The following is a 21,173-nucleotide window of genomic DNA, read 5'->3' as shown; positions in this document are numbered from 1 at the left end:
CTGGTGGCCGGTACAGAATCACAAATCGAATTGGCTGTAGTGTTTTCTAGGTTGGATGTGAAAGACTAAGAACAAGGCTTTCAAATGAGGTGTAGTGTAATTTTGGTTGAGGATTAATTAATAGGCTCGATTCAAAGATGGCTGCTACTCCACCTCCTCGACCGGTGCCTCGAGGAATGTGAGTATTAATATGACTTGGAGGAGTCGATTCATTCAGGCAGACATATTCTTCATGGCTCAGCCAGGTTTCAGTTAGGCAACATAAATCAATGTGATTATCTGATATTAAATCATTCAGTAACACAGCTTTAGATGACAGAGATCGAATATTTAGGAGACCACATTTAATAGACCTATTTTGTTGCACTGCTGAAATAATTGTGTTAACTTGTATAAGGTTATTGTGTACGACCTCCTCTGCTTACTTTTGATTTATTTAATTGAAGTGGCCGTGGGACAGACACAGTCTCTACTCTAAAGTCAAGGGTGGGTAACTGCTCGAATGGAAGAGCAGAGAAGGGTGTTAAACTACAACTCTGTTCCCGGTTCCTGATCTGAACCCTGGGTTGTCATAGATTAAGTCCGGTGATCAACTTGGTCATATTCGCAGAAATGAGACGCGCTCCGTCCAACGTGGGATGAATGCCGCTCTCCTCATCAGATCAGGTTTTCCCAGAAAGTCTTCCAGTTGTCTACGAGCCCACATTATTCGCTGGGCACCACCTCGACAGCCAGCGGTTGAAAGACGACATTCGGCTATACAATTCGTCTGTCTGCAAATTTGGGAGAGGGCCAGAGAAAATTACGGTGTCCGACAACGTCTTGGCATAAGCACACACCGATTCCACATTAATTTTAGTGAGTTCCGAGCGGCGGGCTCGGGCGTCATTACCACCGGCGTGTATTACAATCTGACTGTATCTCCGCTTATCCTTAGCCAGCAGCTTCAAACAAGACTCCACGTCGCCCGCTCTGAACCATTGAAGTTGGTTCCCAATGAGATTGCGGTGCACCTCATTAAGAATAACCCTCATCCTGCCAACTGGTGTCCCCGCAAGACCCCAGACGGATTACATGAGTCATACCTCACAGGTGTTTATTTCCATCGTTCCAAATCCATTTCATAACCTTTTTTAATAAATGTGGGCTTAATGTCTCCGTATCCCTGTTTTATGTTTTAATTAGTGCTTATTAAATGATAATTCTAAATCCCAGTGTATTTGGATCCGGAGAGGCCTCAGTTAAAGTATCAAATATGCGTCTTTAATAAATAGAACAGATGGATCAAATGTTTGCGGTCGGTCCTGCTTTAAAGTCTGACACACTATCTGGGCAGCCGTTCTCGGCAGCAGTCATTATGTAACTTTGCTGAAACGCTATAAATATTTGTTTTCTTTTCTTTAGATGACATTAATCACATAAATCCTACCGTGCTGTCGATGTATTTTTTTTATTTTTTTTATTTTTTTTACAGTATTTTATTCTTGGCTTCAGGTAAGGGACTTCGGTTGAAATAATCTCATCACTTCATAAGTAGTATTAAATGGCTTATATATAAATATATAGATACATATACATATTTCCTTTTTGTTTTTGTGCGTGTCTGCCACAGAAGCTTGATTCATGAAAGTCACCGTTGTGTTGTCAAAGCAAAGCTTTTGTTAAAACGTCACAATACAAATATTAGGTTAGCAACACTGCCCGAAGAAAAAGGCTACCCAAAATATGTGCAATTTCAAGGGCCGGGGGTCTATTTTTGCTTTTGTAAACTGTAAAACAAATTCAAAATCGACTCGTTTTTGGAGCAAAGAAAAAAATGAAGCTTCCAACGATCTTCTCCCCTGGCGTGAAACACTGCGGGGACATCGGCGAAAGGGGAGTTGTATTCTTGTATTTCTTCCTCTTTTCCATTTCCAATGTAAACAATACATTCGGGGTCTGAATTATACTTTGCTCTGTTTCTCCGGTCAACAGCGCATTTCCCTCTTGCGAGTTCTTCTGCGCTTTGTTAGAAAGTTAAACTCTCAAAGATTCAGTTCGTCCAAATTACAGAAACAAGACCATGTTTGACCATTTACTCCGAGTGGATCCGTCTCTGCAGATGGATTGGGTTTGATGTGCTCTTGCTTTTGAGATTTCTGCCGCATCTGCAATATAATGGTGGTGGATGAAATTTTGTAACTCAGCATTTCGTCCTGTTTCAAACTATACTTCATAAAGACACAAAACACTCTAATCTTTGGATTATCTTGAGTATTTTCTCTAAAGGTATCACCTTTTCTTTTTGTTTTCCACTGCCAAAAAGTAGATACGCTTGATGTCACGTTCCCCCCGCGTTGCATCAGAGTGACGGAGTGTGTTTGCCTCCTTTTGTAATTTGAGAAAATTAATAGTTCTCAGGTTCTCACATTCCTCCTGTCAGGGTGTCTGCTGTGAGGCACCACCACCTCTTGTGCATGATAAATACGCCAATTAAAATCAGCAAGGTGTGTTAGCACAGGAGGCGAGTTCCCGAGCCACATACACTTATTATGAAGCAGGTGATGATGGAGGAATCGAGCGTTTGACACATTGAGTGAACTGCTAGAATAACGATGTTTTTTCAAGCATGCGATATCACAGCATGGGTGCGATTTAATAGAGTTATATTTCAATCTCTTTCAGGGATTCCTCATTTATTTATTACTTATTTCAGAAACAGCATGTCAGCTTCTTGAATGGGTACGAAGCCGGAAGGTTACGGTGACCTTGAGGTGGGGAATCACAGCAGCAATCGACTGAATTTCTCCAACAGTTGTGCTGCAAGGTGTGAATTACTTCTCCGCCCCAACCAACTATGATTTTTATTGTGTTGATTCCCCTGCAAATTAATAATATTAATCATGTTGCATGTCTGAAGTGTCTGAAGTGAATATTTAAGTGCTTTGTCTGACGCATGAATTGTCCAACGCTAAATATTCAACATTGAGTTTACAATGATACAAAAAGAAGAACATCTTTACATATAAGAAGCTCCAACAGGCAGCTGGTTTTTTTCTCGTCTATTGGTTGAAAAAAAGACTTTAAAAAAGACTTCGCTATCCAAATAGTTAACGAGTATCTTTCTGCCAATCAACTAACTGATTCATCTTCCCACCTCTAGACTGTATGAGACGATTTCTGATTTTGAGAACCATTCCTGGTCCGATGTGAGGTTTTGGGGCAGGGATGTCTGTGTACAGATTGTAAAGCACTCCGAGACAAATTTGTAATTTGTGAAATTGGGCTATACAAATAAACTGAATTGAAATTGAATTGAATCAAATGTTTCGTATCTCGGGGGGGGCCGCCGTATCGGTGCTCGGTACGTCGTCGCATTCGCTTTTTGAATGAATCGTTCCGATCGTAACCTCATTCAGAACACAACGGCGTGTGGTTAAGCGTGCTCAATCCGCCTCCTCTCCATCCATCCGAAATTGACCCCCTGCCTCCGCTGGGCTCCGAGTTACAATCGCAACCGTTTAGTGGAGGCGGGGAAGGAGACTCGGGGAGGAATTGTGTCGGGCGTCTCTCCTGAAAGAAAAAAAAGAGAAGCGTAGCATCTGTGTCAGCTCCTCTGTGGCTCTGGCTGGCCTGTCAGACACCATTACAGAGGAGCCTGTCTCCCGCGACTCGGCTGCGGCCGAGAGAAGACTTGCCTCGCGGTTATTCAAGAGCAGAAGCGCGAGCCGGCCACCTCCCGGTCTCCCTCTATCTCTCTCCATCTTCCCGTTGTCACAGTAACTCCCGTTGCTCTCCGACTGTCTCTTTTCTCTCCCTCGCTCGTCCAAAGAGCCCCCCCCCCCCCCGTCTCTGCCTTCTCCGTCGTCGTCTTCCCGTCCGTCGCCCAGGACTCGACCGGTGTTGGTACGAGAGTTCGTCACTTACCCAGACAACGTTTGACAAACCCTCTGTCCGAGAACGCCTGTGGAATACAACGCAGCGGCGGGAGCGCCCGACACATTCGTCGCTCCGACAAGCGCTCCTCTGGGATCCGTTGTTGTTTTTTTGCTCTTTTTTTCTTCTTCTTTCTTTCTCCATTCACCTTGTCCGACACCGGCCGCCTCCGAGTGTCCGGGGGGCATGCGGCGGCGTTGCTTCGCTCCCAACTTTTACTCAAACTAAATATAACTTTCCGCTTTCCTGTGGACCACACCACTCGTCTGCAGCTGTTTTTCAGTCCCTACTAACTGCAGCGGGAAATCAAGGCCGATCGCTCCAGGGATACCAAGTTTCACATAATTGATTAATATAATTGACCCGGCTCTGTCGGTGACCATTATCTCAGACACGGCCACCACACCAGTGCTTTTCTTCCTCCGTGAGCCCTCATTAGGGCCTCGGTTGTCCTGGTTTCCCCCATGAAAGGTCAGTCCCCCAGCATGAGGCTAATACTCTGACAAATAGCTGTTTCAAGACACTGACACACGATAAACCAGGTTGACCTAAATGGGCTTACCACCTGTTATTCAGTTCACAGGTGCCGCTTGGGATAAGGGTCTCTTTTTTTGTTTTTTGGAATAAATCAGTGCCGATAATTTCTTTCATTTTTGTTGGTTTTTCCTCACTACATGTTGTTGCAAAAGGCCAAAACAACACAACCAATCCATTTATATTTGTGATATATATATATCTGTCCACACAGGTACAATAGTGCTCCTGCTATCCCCATTGATTATTCAACACATGGCCAAAAACATACGTATTAAAATGTTGCATAGCAAGCTTTAAGTTGCAAAATTGCTGTATTTCCATCAGGGTTTCCCACATTTTTACTGTTTGAGGTTTGACTGCATGGTGCTTTTTTTTCTTTTTTAATTGGGTCATCTCATTTCACCCTCTTCCTCTGCACTCGTTCCATGGCACACCGACTGCTTATCGCGATACGCCAGACTCCTCGTTTTCTTTTGCCTACTTTCTGTAAAAAAAGACGCAGAGGACGCCCGCCTCTCGTCACGAGCCACAGGTGCTCTCTCTGCCGCCGAACAGAAGCACCGAGGCGTCGGAGTCCACGAAGCCGGTGATCTTTGAGACGTGCGAGGAGGCATAAGTAAAGATTGCGCCCGCGGGGTGTCGGCTGCTGAAGACGAGTCGTGTGGAAAGCCGAGACAGCGCTCCGACGTCTGATGAGACCAGAGAGGGGTTACATCAGAAGCAGAACGTGCTGGGCGGTGTCTTCTCCACCCCTCCGAGGCAAGCCCTAGTTTGGTGGAGATGTTTATTATTGATAGAGGTGGATGATAGCCTTGGGATGAATTGCATAATCTAGAGCCGCCTCTAATGGATACAGGAAATGGATCATGGCCATCAGTCAGGTCTCTGTGGATGAAGGATGTGTCTTTGTTTTTATGTCTCCCATTGTGCGTGTGTGGATGGGGTTATTCAAACTCAAATGTATCTTTTAAATTGGCTTTAAAAAAGGGCAGTTTTTACATTTTAAAGGGTGTAAAACGACCCAGCGCTGAACACAAAGATGGAGGATTGCGGTGCTTTCCCAGTGGGAGTCTAGAGCACATCCTGAAATGTACACACACACACACACACGCACAGGAAAACAAAAACAGCAGTCTCAGAGGAGCGCTCGGTGAACATGTCAGTTGACGCTTCTCTACGAGCCGAGCTCGGAATACATTTGAAATGGGCACCGAGCACAATCGCTGTTCCCGCATTTGCGTCCGTATTTAAATGGCGTGCACTGCAGACATTTAGATCAATAAAGGGGGGGGGGGTTGTAATTTGAGTGGCATTTGACCGACCGCTCTGAAGACCGTCGATGCATTCATGGGCGGGGCCTGCGAATGCCACCTGACCGGGGCGCACCGGTACCACTGATAATAAACATCTGATGATGAAAATACTTGTAATACTTTTTTTAATTTTATTTTTTTATATGTTTTATTGATTTTCACAGTTTTTATCCCACCAGGGAAGAGGATTCACACATGTCTCAGGGCAATTACAGATTGAAATTTAAAACCTCATTCCCGACCCACCCCACCCACCAATTGTAGGGTTACAGGCTACGGAACTTATACAATACATTCAGGTAATTTCAGGTACATTCAGGAGATGAAAATGTAAACAGTCAAATAATTACATTAATCCATCAGGTAATGTAAAGCAATTTGGAAATGAAAATTAACAGTGAGAAGTTGCATGTAAAAAAGAGTGAGTAATACTTGTAATACTTTAAATGCAGCCAACACGCTTCTTATTGAACTGACAGGCGGCGTCATAAAAGACATAAGTTAGAACAATTCAGAGAATTTTTTGTTTGTTTGTAGTTGTATTTTTTAGATTCGTCCACAAAGTCTAGCCAGACATGATAAGTGATAACCACCTTTGACGCTGGACTCAGATAATGCTCATACAATAATTCATGCAAATAAAAAAAAGCAAAAGCTGCGACTATCAGTCTTGTACCGCAGCGCCAAGCATTCCACATCGAGGTTGATGTTTTGACTGGGACGTACAGTTTAATGAGCCAGACTTTTTCACCTCCGCAACACTTCGCCGAGGGTAAGAATCAACGGAGACGTGTTAAATGTCTGACGCCTAATTGTTTCGGTCAGAGCAGAGTGGGCTGCCGTTAACTGTGAAGTGACAGAAACGCCGCTGTTTGATTAAAACTCTCCCAATTGCCTTCAAATGGAAAGATGAATAAACCCGAGGAGTTAACGGCTGATTAACTAACAACGACCGACGGTTTTCTGCTCCGAGGTGTGGCTAATTGTGGGTTCAGTGGGGAGTTTGACCCTGAAGCACGCAGACAATAAAGAACCGCGTCATTGTAGGTCGCTATTGATTCTTTATCGATGCCATAATGCTTCCATTTCATTTTGACTGCTGTGCTGCTCTTAAAAACAAAGAAAATAAGGAAGAAATAAGATAGAAGAAAATAAGGCATGTCTGTTTTGGCCTGAGTTGGGCAATACTGTCAAATGTGCCTCCTAGGGCTATTATCGGAAGTATTGATCATTCGATGTACAGATTTTCCTAGAATGAGAATGAGAACGGGGAACCTCGGTTCTCCCAGTGAGTGTTGGGATTAAATGGAAATACATCCGTGCGTCGATTAGGTATTTGGCCACAAAAATTCTGACGTTATTCACCATTTAAAAATTCTCTTATCCAAATGTATTTCCATGAGTTGTAACTGTAACTTTATTTTCAAACTGAAACACAATACCAAAGTCATCAGTCGCATTACCGATGAGCCCTCGCAGTCGAAATGACGAAGCAAAAAGACACGTTCAAAAAAGATTGACAAAATAGAAATGTGTTAAACTCGCAAAACACCCGTTTATGCTGCAATTTGGACTACTCCACATCCACCCCCAGCCGTGGTTGTAATGGACCGGACCGTCCTGCGCAGGGCCTCGGTGCCTCGTTTGACGGACACCGGCACCGACTCACTTCTGTGACTTCTCGACGTCGTCTTTCCAAATGTCTGAATGGCTCGGCTGCACTTGGGCCTTGGTGGGGTATAGACTATCGTAGCGTGGGCTGCTGAGGGCGCATGTATCCTCACTGCACAAAGGAAATGTATCTTGTACTCCTGTCAGAAACCTAATTCAGAATAAAACAGATTAAGTGGAGTCATTTCAGCACACTATAAGCAGGTCTTTGGTGAACCACTTGCTACTTTCATCCCTCTAAAAGTTGTATGGCCACTATTTATGTTTACGAGGCTCTGCAGTGATGATTGATGAGACCAGAAGGACATCGCCAGAACGTATTCAGTGAATCCAGAGAAGTCTATTGCTTCTTATGCTTTGTTAAATTGCAACGTTTCTACCCCAATTTATCACAAATTGGCAGTTTTCTATTCTTCTTCGTCTGTCTGTGGTCTCTTCATACAGCAAAAGCTAGTGTGCATGACCCACCATACATCTTTTATCTGGAGCAGATTTTTTTTCTTCTTCCGAATAAAAGCCTGAAATGACATTTTGATGATAAACGAGTGCTACCTGAGAAGATTCAAAAGCATCAAACGATAAAAGTCTGAGCATAATGGCTGTGGAGGCTCAGCCTTGTCTGCCTCTACACTTTAAGTAATTATTAACTGGGGAAAGAAAAACTGTTTTATAGATCCATATCTACTATGTAGGTAGAAAAAGAAGTACAGAGCTGGTTGCATTACATTGCATTGTCATGCATTCAAAAATAAAATTACAATCATTCATTTCCTAATCATTTCCACTGTTTAAAAAAAAATATATACTTTATTGATAATGCACAATATGATATACAGGGATCAAATAACAAGTTTTAATTTTGTGTGTGTATGTTTAAATCAGATTACAATTGTAAAGAGGAAAAAGAAATAAATAAAAATAACAAAGGCAAAACAGAAAAACAAACTGTTATAATAATGAGTAATGAAACACCTACCAGACCCACCCACCCACAGACCCAGCCACGGCCTTCATATTTTTTCACAGTTTGCGTAGTACACTATTGTAAAACTGAAGTTAAGTATTTAGGTTTAGTTACAGTTAGTCAGACAGATAGGACAGAGGGCCAGATACATGCCTACAAATTAAAATAGGTGTCTCATTCAGTAGGCAACACTGGCGGATTAAACAGATATGAAATGAAAGGTTGCCATTTCTTGTTAAAGTTGTCATTACAGCCTCTAAGTGCATATTGAACTGTGTGTTTTATGCAAATAACCACAATGGATGACGATCAGTAAACGGATGACATTTATAATTTTTGACGGTTGATTTCGGGACAGCTGGCAAAAGAACGTTGGCGACGTTTTTGGGACAGAGGTGAAAGAAGTTTGTCTGGGGTCCATGCTGTCAATTGTGGTTCTTTGAAAAGAAAATCCCAGCTGCTAAATATTTGAATCGGCTGGTCAGGCTTTTAAAACAAAAATCGAAAATGTGATTCGGCGAAAAAACTAGCAGTCGGTCCACGTGAGACATTCCTGCACAGCAGCGTCGCTCTCCAAGGGATCATAGACGCCATCCTCTTGAAACACATTTTGTGCCCTCAGAAAATGTCAACGTGGTTATTGAAACTCATTCTATATGCCACACATGCTGATGAAGGGATACGGTGTGGTGAAGTGTCGGCTTGTGTTGGGGTAGTGCTTGAGATGCCGGCACAGAAAGGTTCCCGGGAGTGTCCTTCAGCGGAATGAAATCCCTTCTCAGCAGTTCTGAGCCATTGACTCTGTATTTAGGAGGATACTCAACAGGCCCGCATTGGCACAATCATGCTCTGGAGACGTGAGAGGTTGAGTAAAAGTTGCAGAGTTGGCCTTCTACAACGCATCCAGACTGTTGGTTTCTGGGTTGTTGTTTTTTTTTGGGGGGGGGGGGGCTCCTTAATGGTGGTGTCCCTCTATTAAAGTGTTTTGTCTCAAGAATGGTCCATCGTGTCGCAAACAAGTCACGGGTAGTGGACGCGACGAGAAAATGAAGAGCCTGACAAACATTGGATTTTTGAACTGATATTTACACTGATTTCCAAAATAATGTGACGCGGACAACTATTTATCATCTGATCATCATTTTTTTATGACGCACTTTTAAGAAAGAGGAGCCCTGACATTTGTCTCTTCAATAGTTCGAATCAAGAAGTTTACTAAGGGAAGTGTCCAAAAACTAAACACAATGCTAATAGTGAATATTCCCGTAAAGTAGCGTGTAGCGGGGTGTTCTTCGCCGAGTACCGAGCCCACACCGACCCAAACAGCTGGAACTGTGACAACGAGGCCGATCCATTCAATTCAACTGTTGTGTTTATAGACCATATTTATGTTGTACTGACCTTCTAACTCCTGTCTTGAATCACATCGTAATATCGAAATGCCAAGTCGCTGCTGCGTGATTCATTGGTTTAATAATGAGGAACAATTCAGTACATTTGTTTATCTACGAATGTATTTGTCCCATTTAGTTTTACAACGTTAGGAAAAGCAATGGTTACCTCAAGCCTGGTGTCGCCTTACACATAAAAGAACGCTCCCTCCCACACACAGAGGCATACAGCTTAGTAATTAAACACTGATCGGTACTCGTTATTGGAAAAAAACTAAAGTATATATAAGTAGTGCTTGTAGAAATATAGTAAAGACTTTGATAGTTTGAGTCGGCCATCGGGGCGACGGAGAGCGCTTTGGATGGGGATTGAAAGCCGGCTTGGATTTTGCGTGAGTTTTAAGTTGCAGTCCCGTTATTTAGACGGATGGACCTAGTCAGGCGTCGGTATTTGCCCGAGCGTGAGCCGCTGGCCGTGGAGGCCTTCAGCCTCGCCGTAAGCCCAGAGCAGTAAACTGTCCTGGGACTGAGCGTGGCTGCCACAGCGAGTCCATTTGAGTGAAGGCCTCCTCCGTCAATAACGTCTGCCGCGTTGCCTCGCTGCGCCGACTGGGCCGCGCATATCGTTAGCTTGCCGTACGGCCGCGGTTGATACTTGTGCAGCTGCTGTCTGAATGCAACGTGACAGCAGGATCTATAGACCTCGTGGTGGAGGACACACGAGTTAAGAGAGTACATGTGATTTTTGAAAAGATACTCGTAAACTCTTAAGTGTAATAATTAGCCAATTAATATATAATTTATTGTCAGAATGAGAGCGTCTGTCCAGTGACACAATGCTCCGCTCAGAGAGCCTCGTGGTCAAATTGATAAAAACTTTTATTGCGGATGATGGTGGGGGTCAACGGGTTTAATGTTTTTTATAAGACCTGTATGATTGATTATCCCTTAATATAGTTATCGTAACTCAATCAGGTGTTCATGGTCATATCTTGAAGTATTGTTTGGTATTTTCCGTCCGTCATACCAGCCGGACCGTCACGGGAAAAAAATTCCGAGAAGAGATGACCTCGAGCAAAGAGTAGGAACCCAAGAAAGATATTTCGAGTAAACATACTTTTCCATATTTCTCTTGTAATCCGTATCGATTTACTGAGAGTTCGTCTCTTACAAAGTGAGAGAGGAACGAAGATGACATTTCAAAATGATCGTTGCACCAGCGCCGTGTCAATATTAGGACGTCCTCTCTCGGAGCGTCATTTTAAGGGTTCTGGCCAATCGCCAATGAGCTGGTAAAAAAGAAAGGGAAGAATAGCCTGACATTAAATTGCGAGATGAGGTCCGGCGGCCCCGATTGAAGACAGCAGGAGCTCCTCCTTCGCTGCCTCCCACCACCATTGCTGCTTTCCCTTCTGCAGTTTAGTCAACATTTCCATCATTCATTTTTTTTTTTTTTTACAAAAACATTCATTTATTAAAACATTCGTCACGAGTAATGTAGATAAACAAGAGGCTCTCCTCGCTTACTGCTTAGCAACCTTGTTTGAGTGTCTGGCAGCGGGTACTTCCGGATTTTGCCATAATTGGCTAAGAGCAGCTTATTAGTATATCAATGGTTTACTGTTGGTTTGATTGGTTTGATTGCTGAATGGGGAGCTGCTGCTGGTGGACGTGGTCCTCCTTAGGGTCAACATACTGTCTAAAACCCTTAAGGCATCTCTTCGTTGTCCTTAATACCTTGTGGGGACATCATGTTGCTGCCATGCAATGTGTGTGGCATTTTCTGTATGAAAAAAAAAAATATTTTTTTAAGGATAGACAATTTCACGCCAAATTTCATGCCTGAATACGAGCGTGAAGTCCAACATGGCAGGTTCTCCCGGCCCCGCACCCAAACCCGACCGTGGCTCTTTGCCTCGCTTGTCCAGAGCACAGTGTGTGTGTGTGTGTGTGTGTGTGCGCGCTTCACTGAAGTGGACAGGCTTCTTACGCGAGCCACGCTTTGAAATTTCACCCCTCAATTTCGTAATGATCACACACTGGAACCTCTAACAGGGCTCAAGAGGCTCAGCCACTCATCTTTATGCATCTCTGCACGAAAAATTAGCCGTGAATTTCTTTTGGGCTCTGCCGGAGAGTCGAGCACCTGCTGTCCGGGAGCAATGCTTTATAGACGCAGCTGTTGGTCATTTTCTGTCGGGTCAGATCAGTCTCAATAATCGCAAATGCGCACGGAGAGACTCACAAATGAAAACTCGAAGATTCACAATGCGCTCAGAACAATTCACAAATATATTCAATTTACAAATGCACGCAGAACGATTCACAAATACATTCCAATGCACACGTGAATGAATTACGATTTATATAAATGTGGATTTGTCTATTTGTTTGTGGATTTTTATGTATTTATTTGTGTATTTATTCGCTACACACTTGCACACAGATTTCTGAGACTCCCCTGGCGTGGCTCAATCTGTAAATGCGTTTTTCTTTTCAACATGGACCGATCTATAGCCAATCAAATGTTGTCCCGCCTTAGAGGGGCGGGCCTTATCTCCGTGGCTCGACTGCTGCTCCTCTAGTCGCATTGGAAGCGGCAGTCTTTCACACCGAGTCACCGAGCTGTGTGAGCCTACGGGTGATGTCATGAACCCAAAGATGAGGTTAGATGTTCCGACGTGAGTGTAATGTCCACAAGTATAAAGCAGAACTAGTATTTATTTATTTTATGGTAGATGGTGGAAAAGTAAAGTTTTTCCAGGGCGTCAAGCCACGGAAATAAGCCCCGCCCCTCTAAGGTTGGACGACATCTGATTGGCTACAGATAGTTCTATGTTGAAAAAAACACATTTTTTAATTGAGCCACAGGGAGTCTCATAAATCTGTGCGCAAGTGTGTAGCGATCCACAAATAAATGAATACAAATAAATCCACAAACAAATAGAAAAATCCACATAGAAATGCATAAATATATTTGTGATTTTTCTTTTACATTTATATAAATATTAATTTATTTACGTGTGCATTGGAACGTTTTTGTGAAACGTACTGCGTGCATTTATAAATTGAATATATTTGTAATTCGTGTTTGCATTAGCGAGTCTCTCTCTGTGTGCATTTTCAATTATTGAGACTGATCCGATCCGATGGTTTTCTGCCTAGTATTTAGTTTGGAACGTATGTAAGAAAGTAAAAGCAGCGCCGCTGCTCTCCGTTTCAGACATTTTACCTCGGCTTCAACAGAAATTAACCGGTGGGAGCTCGGCACTAACCCGGGCCACCGCGGCTGCTGAGTCCACGGTGGAGTGAGCGGTGTCAGCTGAGGGGAGCCAGCCGAAGGCAGAAAGAGTGGAGATATCCGCCAGTGTTGTGAATGTCGTCTGGTAAATATTGCGGTTGTATTTTTCTTCTTCTTTTTTTTGGAGAAAGCGAGGGTGAAATTGATCCCGCGATGAAACAACAGCTCGATCCGATGACTGCAGTCATGTGGGCGTCGTACAGGATGGAGGTTGCTTTAAAAACAAACACTTGAGATCTGAAATCGGGTTTCATCGACCACAAGGAGCCCGGGGATCCTCACAGGACTTTGGAATCTGCTCCTCTACATTGACCAACATGGCTTAAGGCAGTTCAGGCACTTGGCTCCTCCCTTTTTAAAGGTATTGGAAGTACTAGTAACCTGGCATCGGACCCAGAGGACACACTGAGTCAAGCAGCTTCTAATACCGACTTTGTTGCCATCTTCATCCGGACAGATGGATTGCAAAGTAGTTATGTAATATCTATCGTCACCATATTACTCGATTTACAAATGTGTCCCGCCTTTATTCAGAACTGCGCCGCGGTCTGCCTCTCGCTTCTGTTCCACCGCGATGGCAGCTGTAATACCGAGGCACAATTCCAGAGCCGTGTGTTTTCGCCGCCGCCGCCGCCAGGATCGACAAGTGCGCTGCCGTGAGATTTCAGTGCGTTGCCAAAAAGGAATCTGACAAAGTGACCGGAGCTCCAGCCGGTCGTCACGCCACCCCGACTCAAAACGGCGCCGTCAGGCGGCCGCAACGTCCGTAAGCCGTCCACACAAACCGTTCCTCTTTTTAACGATCGCTATCAACGGAGATATCAAGCTGGGTTTGTTGGCGTCTGACTTTTATTTTGAATCCCAAACGAGAGCATCAATCTCATCCACGGATCTTCCGTTCAACATCAAATCCTGTACATCTTGTACAGTGTATACCCCCCCCCCCCCCCCCGACTGATTCTCGCATGGGATGATCCTCTTTTTTTGGGGGGGTTGCACGTGATGTGGAGATGGCGGGGTTCGGGGTGGAGTGGCGCTCCGCCGGCGGGACGGGGGACTCGTCTGTTCTCCGGCTCGTTGGCGCTGATGTCCCGTCATGTTCGCTCTCGCCCTCGCATCGGCTCGCTCCTTCCCTCCGCTACGTAGTCACGCACCGATGCCTTCACTTCGCATCTCTCCTCTCCTTTGTCTCCCCCCCCCCCACGCTGTTCTCCGCCATCCGTCCGCCTCCATCACTTACACTCTTTTTAATCTTCCAGTCTCTTACCTTCCTCTGCTCCCTCGGCCCGCCGGGCCTCCCTGCCTCTCCGTTCTCAGTTTCCTTACCCCGCAATCCTCCTCTTCAAAACCACCTTTTTTCCTCCCCACTGCATTCCGCCTCCTCCTCCTCCTCCTCCCCCTCCCCCTCCTCCTCCTCCCGCCACCTGTCTTTGTTCCACCCGTCAGCCGGCGGTTATGTCGGCCGCGCTCCCGAAGTCAGCGTTCGGGAGCTGCTACAGAGGCACCCAATGAATGATGATAGTTCTGCGTGTTTTGCAAGGTTGTTGTGTCTTTTTGTTTGTGTGCAAAGTGCTCAGACGGTCGAATGCGTCGGTTGTTTTGTGTGTGTGTGTGTGTGTCTGTGCATGCGTGTGATCCCAGACAGGTAGAGAGACAACAGGTCCTGCAGTCCCAAAGCTTCGCTTTTGGAACTTTGATGAATAGTGTTGAGGGGAAGGCAGATCCACAGCAGCCCCTGCAGGAGGATTATGGAAACTAAATTCTGGAGACAAAAAAAATAAATTAAAAAAAGAAAACGGAATGGCTGCGATAGGGAAGCGAGAGAACGGAAACAAACCTCAATGCGTACGAGATGCGGCAAATTGAACTCCGAAGAACATGCACGTACGCCGAAGTGCCCGGACGCTCGCCTCCATATGTCCCCGAAGCCTCTCCTGTCACAAAAACACACACACACACGCAGGACCGTCAACACCTCTGCTGTCGCTGCGCTCTCGGGTCGAAACGCCTCGCGACCGTCCTGGTTTGGTCACAGCGGACTTTACTAAAGCCCGAGCCAGCGGGCACATAAGGCCGTGCCATATGGCCCCCGCCACCCCGTCTGCAGCGAACTGCGGAGCGTCACACTTCCTCTCCGCCTGTCTTCTACCACCCCCCATCATTAACATACCCACTTCCTTTTCTTTTATCTCCTCCTTTCATACAAACTTATTTTTTTCTCTCGATTTATGGTTATTATTTTTTTCTTTATTTTTTATATATTTATTTTGATTTTACAAATTAGCAAGACAGGACATTAAGGATACAATACAAAGTGAAAAGAGAAATAAAAGGGTAAAGAACAACAGAAAACAGACAACAAAAAATAGATAATGGATACAAAATAATTAGAAAAACCACAGCACACAACACATTCGCACATCACCAGTATAAGTACATATTTAAGGTTACTGGTTATTATTTTTGACCCTTTTGGGCTTGTTCCCTTTACATTTTTTTTTTCCGCCGACCGGGATCCGGGGCCGAGCCGACGAAGCTTACACGAGCTGACCGGCGTTCGAAGGTCAAAGCGGCGGCGCCCCGACAATAGCGCTAAATCACAGGAAAGCATTTGTCTCTAATATGGTCACGTGACCATGTGTCAGTACTTTGTGTAGACACACCCGTCGGTTTGAAGAAGTTTGAGATCCGTAACGTCCGCTCCCGGATGAGTGAAGAAGAACTCGGCACATAAGTGTCGAGGTTTATTTCTTTTTTTCCTGCATCAGTCGAGATGAAGACGCGCTGCGTTTCACGACTTGACTCATTTTATGTTTGGCAATCCGTTTCCGCCCCTCGGTCCTCCTCGTAAGCGCGAGAGAGAGATGGCGCCGACGCGCCTTTCCGAGGCCCGCGTACGACACGCAGGATCCTCCTTGGCGCCCACGCACCGCCGCGGTACCGGAGGAGACTGTAATCCGCGCACAGCCGCCTCCGTTTCTGCACCTCCTCCGAGGGAGATGGAGGTTTCCGAATCGCCCATCCTCCCACCACTCCTCTCCTTTCCACAAGAAACAAACAAAAAAACAAAGAAGAAAAAAAAGACGGGGAAGATCAAGAAATGGGGCGGGGGGGATTTTTCACAGTAAAAAGACGGCACTCTTAAAGACCCGCGGGGTTCTGCCGGGCCGCTTTCCCTTCCGTTGCATCATGCCCTGGCGCGAAGCGAGAATCTCCAGGTTAAGAGCAGCCTCAGATGGGAGAGAGGGTGAGAGGAAGCGAGTGGGAGACAGAGGGGAAGGATAGAGGATGGCACAACAAATTTTTTTTTTTTAATAAAGCGCGGGGCCCTGCAGTAAGCTATTCCAAGCGCCTTTGTGGGTTTGCCATTTTTTTTTTTAACTTTCTCACTCTTTCCTTTGTGGGGATTTTCTATTCCTCTCGCTCTCTGTCCCCATTTGTTCTTCTTGGTTTTTTTTTCATTTTATAATGTTCTTTTTTTCATTTTTTTGTGCCTGTTGGTTTCTTCAGGCGCTGTGTTTCTTTTTTATCGTGCCAAGTTTGTTGAGCTCTCTCTCTCTCTCTCTCTCTCTCTCTGTAGCCGTCTCCGTCTCATGTCTGTATTTTTCTTTCCTTTCCATTGCCCCTCGGTCCCCTTCTGTCCCCTTCTGTCTCGCTCTCATCCATTTCCACCGACTTCTTCTCCGCCCTAAGTCTATTTCCACTCATGATGTGTGCCTCTCTCGCCCCTTCTTGCATCTCGATCCCTTTGATCAAGAGCCAGTGTGCATGTTTCTCTTTCCATTCCACACTTTGTGTGCATTCTGCCATCTCACCCCCTCTCCTCAGCTGGTGTTCGCATTTGATCGTCCTGATGCTCCCGGGCTCCTGAATCGATGGCGTAGTTATTTCTTCCTCCCACCCCCACCCCGCGGCCAACAGTCCTTGTGTTTGTCTCTGATTTATCAGCTAGCCAGCTAAATGTGTGTGTGTGAAAAACATTGTGCGTTCACGCCGCTGCTTAAAGCTTTCTGGCGACGCTCAAACACCAAAACGATCTCCACCAACACCCGGAGAGTCTCAGCCGGTTACGTCATCGTTCAGTCCCCTCCTGCTCTCCGTGGTCACCTACGGTAACCCTCACCCTCAGTTCAGCTGCCGTCAAGTATACATGGTTATGTTGCCCGACCATGATAACCATCCCCCAAATCATATGCTGAATATAAAAATGTGGTGATATTCAAGAAAAATTTTTAAGACATGACTGGAGAAGTATCAGCATTGATGAAGCATAATAAGTAACGGTTAATGGGGACAAGTTCTTGAAATTCTGGTTTGTTTTATTTATATATATATATATATATATATGGTTCTTTGAAATACAATTTTTTTTTTAATCATACATTAGGGCACTTATAAGCTAGATAGCTTTCAGCCTTGACCCTTTCGGTCAGCCACTTTCTTCTTTTGTTGATTTCTGATTGTTGTATATTTTGCTGATCGAAATAAACTAAACTCAAACTCAATATTCTTGGTTTAATTTTCCAGCCGGCCTTCAGATCAGATCGCTAAAGACGAAGGTTTGAGGTCGCCATTAAATATAGTTTAATTGTTGGAAAGATGTCAAAGGGAATGTCACGGCTGCTGCTCGTGGAAGTTGTATGCCCGGTGCTACTGCGATGAAATGTGACTTAATGTGTTCCGACAAATGAGCATGAACCAGACGGCAACCATTGGATCTGAAAGAGGAAGACGCGGCTTGAACTTGCATTCTCTCTAATGGCCACCAGGGGGCGACTCACTTGATTTCTCCCCTTAGTTCACATTGTAAACATGAGTTGTTGTCTTAATCTCTCTTTTCAAGTCTTCTTCATCACAGCACGGTGTTCATTTAGAAACATATTCTATTCCATTTAGAGTAAAATAGACCATAAAGCGGAGTATGCTTCCCGGTTATCTTGTGATTGAACACAGCGTTTTACAGTTTAGAGTTTTTTTGTCTCTAACCTTTAACCTTTTCACAGTGTGAAGCTCGACGGACAAAATGACAAACTTGAGGCTTAAAAAATGTAGTCAACAAGCCAATAAGTGACGTCACGCTGGCTACGCCCATTTCTTAAATACAAGTCCATGACAATAGCTGCTTTGTTTGACAGGCTATACTTGTATTTCAAATAATTGCCCATACGGTGGATTACAAGTGGTAAATATGTATTATTTTACTACATCCTAGCTCCTGACTGTGACCTAGCAGGCTTCCACCTTTCTTTTAACAAAGCTCCCGTTTTTTTATTTTTACTGTCCACACTAAAAACTGAAAGCAGGCCTTTTTAAAAATGTGTTCACGTTGGTGAATGTTGTTAAGCAGCTCAGACTTACTGTGAGCCGGGGGCCAAAAGGAGAAGACAAAGACTTATTTTCCCGCCGGCTCAGCGTGTCCGTAGAAGTCCGAGTGTCACGTGGCTGCAAACATCCACAGAGCGTGAACATTCTTCTCCTCAGTCGTGTGTGTGTGTGTGTGTGAGAGTCGTGTGACGTTCTGGTCACACCGACGCATGACTTGGCCCAGCGAGAAAACGGATTCCAGGTCAATCCATTGGCGACGTGAAGGGGAACAGAGGCGGAGACAAAGCGCCACGAGCTCCTGAGCCTCCTTCCCGTGGCGGCTCTCAAGCGAGTCCTTGCGATGTCACACCCGGCAGGAACACATTTTCACACGTTGCCCATTTTTCAGCATCCGAATTTAATCAGGTGCCGGGGATGTGACCACAGAGCGACCATTTCTCCGGACCCTCTGATGGCCATTCCGTCTTTCCAGGGGAATGTTTCACAATTGAATAATCGCATTTGTTATTCCTGCGATGTAGCACAGGGGAATCAATATCAAATCAAATGAATATCTCTCCACTGCGGCCCCCCCAACCCCAAAATGAAAGAATAGAAACGACTGCCATCAGTCATCGGTAATCTAAAATTGCTCCGAAGCCAACAAATCACGTGAGAAATCTCGTGTTCTCCTTCACCAGATATGTTGCTCAGTGCCCTTGAGCAAGTCCCTTGACCTGTATATTATTCATCAAGAAGTTAAGGGTCAGTTCATCTGCTTTGTCACAATGGGGGGGGGGGGGGGGGTTGTAGTTTGATCAGAGTTGTCATCAGATGCAACGCCTTTGTCCACTTTACACCAATGAACAAACAAAACTCTAATAACTTTACACCAATGAACAAACAAAACTCTAATAACTTTGCGTACAAGTTACCAGCAGAGATGTAACAATGCAACCTTTCTCCAATAAAAGGTTAGAATAGATTGTCTCGAAGGTAAAGTACCAACCACAAGGTCTCTATTGACCCAGAGGGTTTTCCTTTGAGCGAGATGCTCTGGATGAATTCAAACTGCCTCAGATACAGTCTATATATGTCTGGGCTTTTATTGTGAAAGGTAAGAATGGAAGAGGTCGATCTGGTCTGAGCTGCTGATACCAAAGTTGCCGGGAGTTATAAAGCGTGCCATCTCGGTCGGGACTTCGGAGCCTTTGTGTTGTTGCACACTTTCGTGTACGTTTTGAATACGTCTTCTACGCACGCCGTGATTGGTTGATGTCTTTATTCGCAGGGTGGAAGCTCTGAAAATCGATTTTGTTCCGGAAAAAGAAATAACGTTACTTATTCGACACGTAATATTTGTGTTATGTGTGAGAGATTGGTGTCAGAAACACCAACAGCGTGGGAAAATGTATTGATGTGCGAAAAGAAAGCCGTCCCGTGGGTGTAAAGGCCTTAACTCGTAGTAGGAAGCTGAAAATGTGTTTTCAGAGCTTTTTAAAAATTGTAATGTGACGATATGTCGGCTCCATAAGTGAATACAATGCTGACGAGGCAAGCACCCCCAGCCGTCCTTTACAACTGATACGATTTACTGATACAAGTGTCCTGCGTCTTTTATTTTATGCACAATTTCACTGCTGCATGTATTTGTATACAACAATGCTTCTCTTTGGGGGTTGGCAACTCTCTTTTTATCTGACAACCTATTTCACAGTTCGTTATCTCGTCATAATCGGAACCCATGAGGCAGAAAGCGACACCGTTTCACCGAGGTCGGCTGAATTTCACACACAGCTGACCCAATGGGCATCAGACCGAAAAACAAACACGCGGCGACCTTTGACTCCCGCTCAATTCAATTCAGTTTATTTGTATAGCCCAATTTCACAAATTACGAATTTGTCTCGGAGTGCTTTACAATCTGTACACATAGACATCCCTGCCCCAAAACCTCACATCGGACCAGGAAAAACTCCCAAATAACCCTTCAGGGGAAAAAAGGTAAGAACCCTTCAGGAGAGCAACAGAGGAGGATCCCTCTCCAGGATGGACAGAACAATAGATGTCATGTGACCAGAAGGACAGATTTAGAGTTAAAATACATTCAATGAATATGACAGTGTATAAATAGTTCATAGTAGGCATATTCCACGATGGAGACCTCCACGATCCATCAGGCAGATGGCGGTAGAGAGGAGGAGTGGGCGGAGTCTCAACAGTGGGCGGAGTCTCAACAGAACAGTGGCGTGGTCGGTAGCAGGAATTCCACGACCCAGACCTCAATGATCCATCAGCAGATAGGATCTATGTCGTCTCATCGGGTCCGATGACCCCATGAGACGTGAAGTCAAAAGGACTCATTATTATTATGTTATTTCATTGTGTGATTGCATACATGTTATTGTATGCTGTACTCTCCCATCTGGACCCAGCAGGAACTCCAACAGGTCCAGTTGAGGTCTTCTGAGGTCAAAGTCTTCCTTCTTTCTTTATTTAATATTAATTGCAGAGTTACTTGATAATAATAACTTAGGATAGGAATAAATAAGCATTTTTGCTTCTACCTATACCTTTTCAGTCTTTCTGTTTTGTATATTGTATAGAATAATATATTCTATTGTATTGCAACGATTGAAAAAAATAAAACACACAACAACAAAAGTGTGAACCGCATGAGTCTTTAAACAAGCTGCATTTGCACTGAAAGAACCTCCGACGGCGTCGGCCATGGACGTGACTTCAAACCAAAGCAATATTTCTGCTCCGCTTTCTTC

The 21,173-nt window shown here is 44.7% G+C and overlaps 1 protein-coding gene across 1 annotated transcript in view; it reads left to right on the top strand.

Moving 5' to 3' along the window:
• Nucleotides 1-21,173, top strand: part of tmeff2a (transmembrane protein with EGF-like and two follistatin-like domains 2a) — a 115,005-nt gene that overhangs the window by 21,919 nt on the left and 71,913 nt on the right. The gene's annotated exons all lie outside the window — the stretch shown is intronic.

Source organism: Pseudoliparis swirei, chromosome 2 (assembly GCF_029220125.1).
Source record: "Pseudoliparis swirei isolate HS2019 ecotype Mariana Trench chromosome 2, NWPU_hadal_v1, whole genome shotgun sequence".
Taxonomy (NCBI): domain Eukaryota; kingdom Metazoa; phylum Chordata; class Actinopteri; order Perciformes; family Liparidae; genus Pseudoliparis; species Pseudoliparis swirei.
The sequence above is the reverse complement of the archived record's forward strand: the minus strand, read 5'-3'. Positions and strand labels throughout refer to the sequence as shown.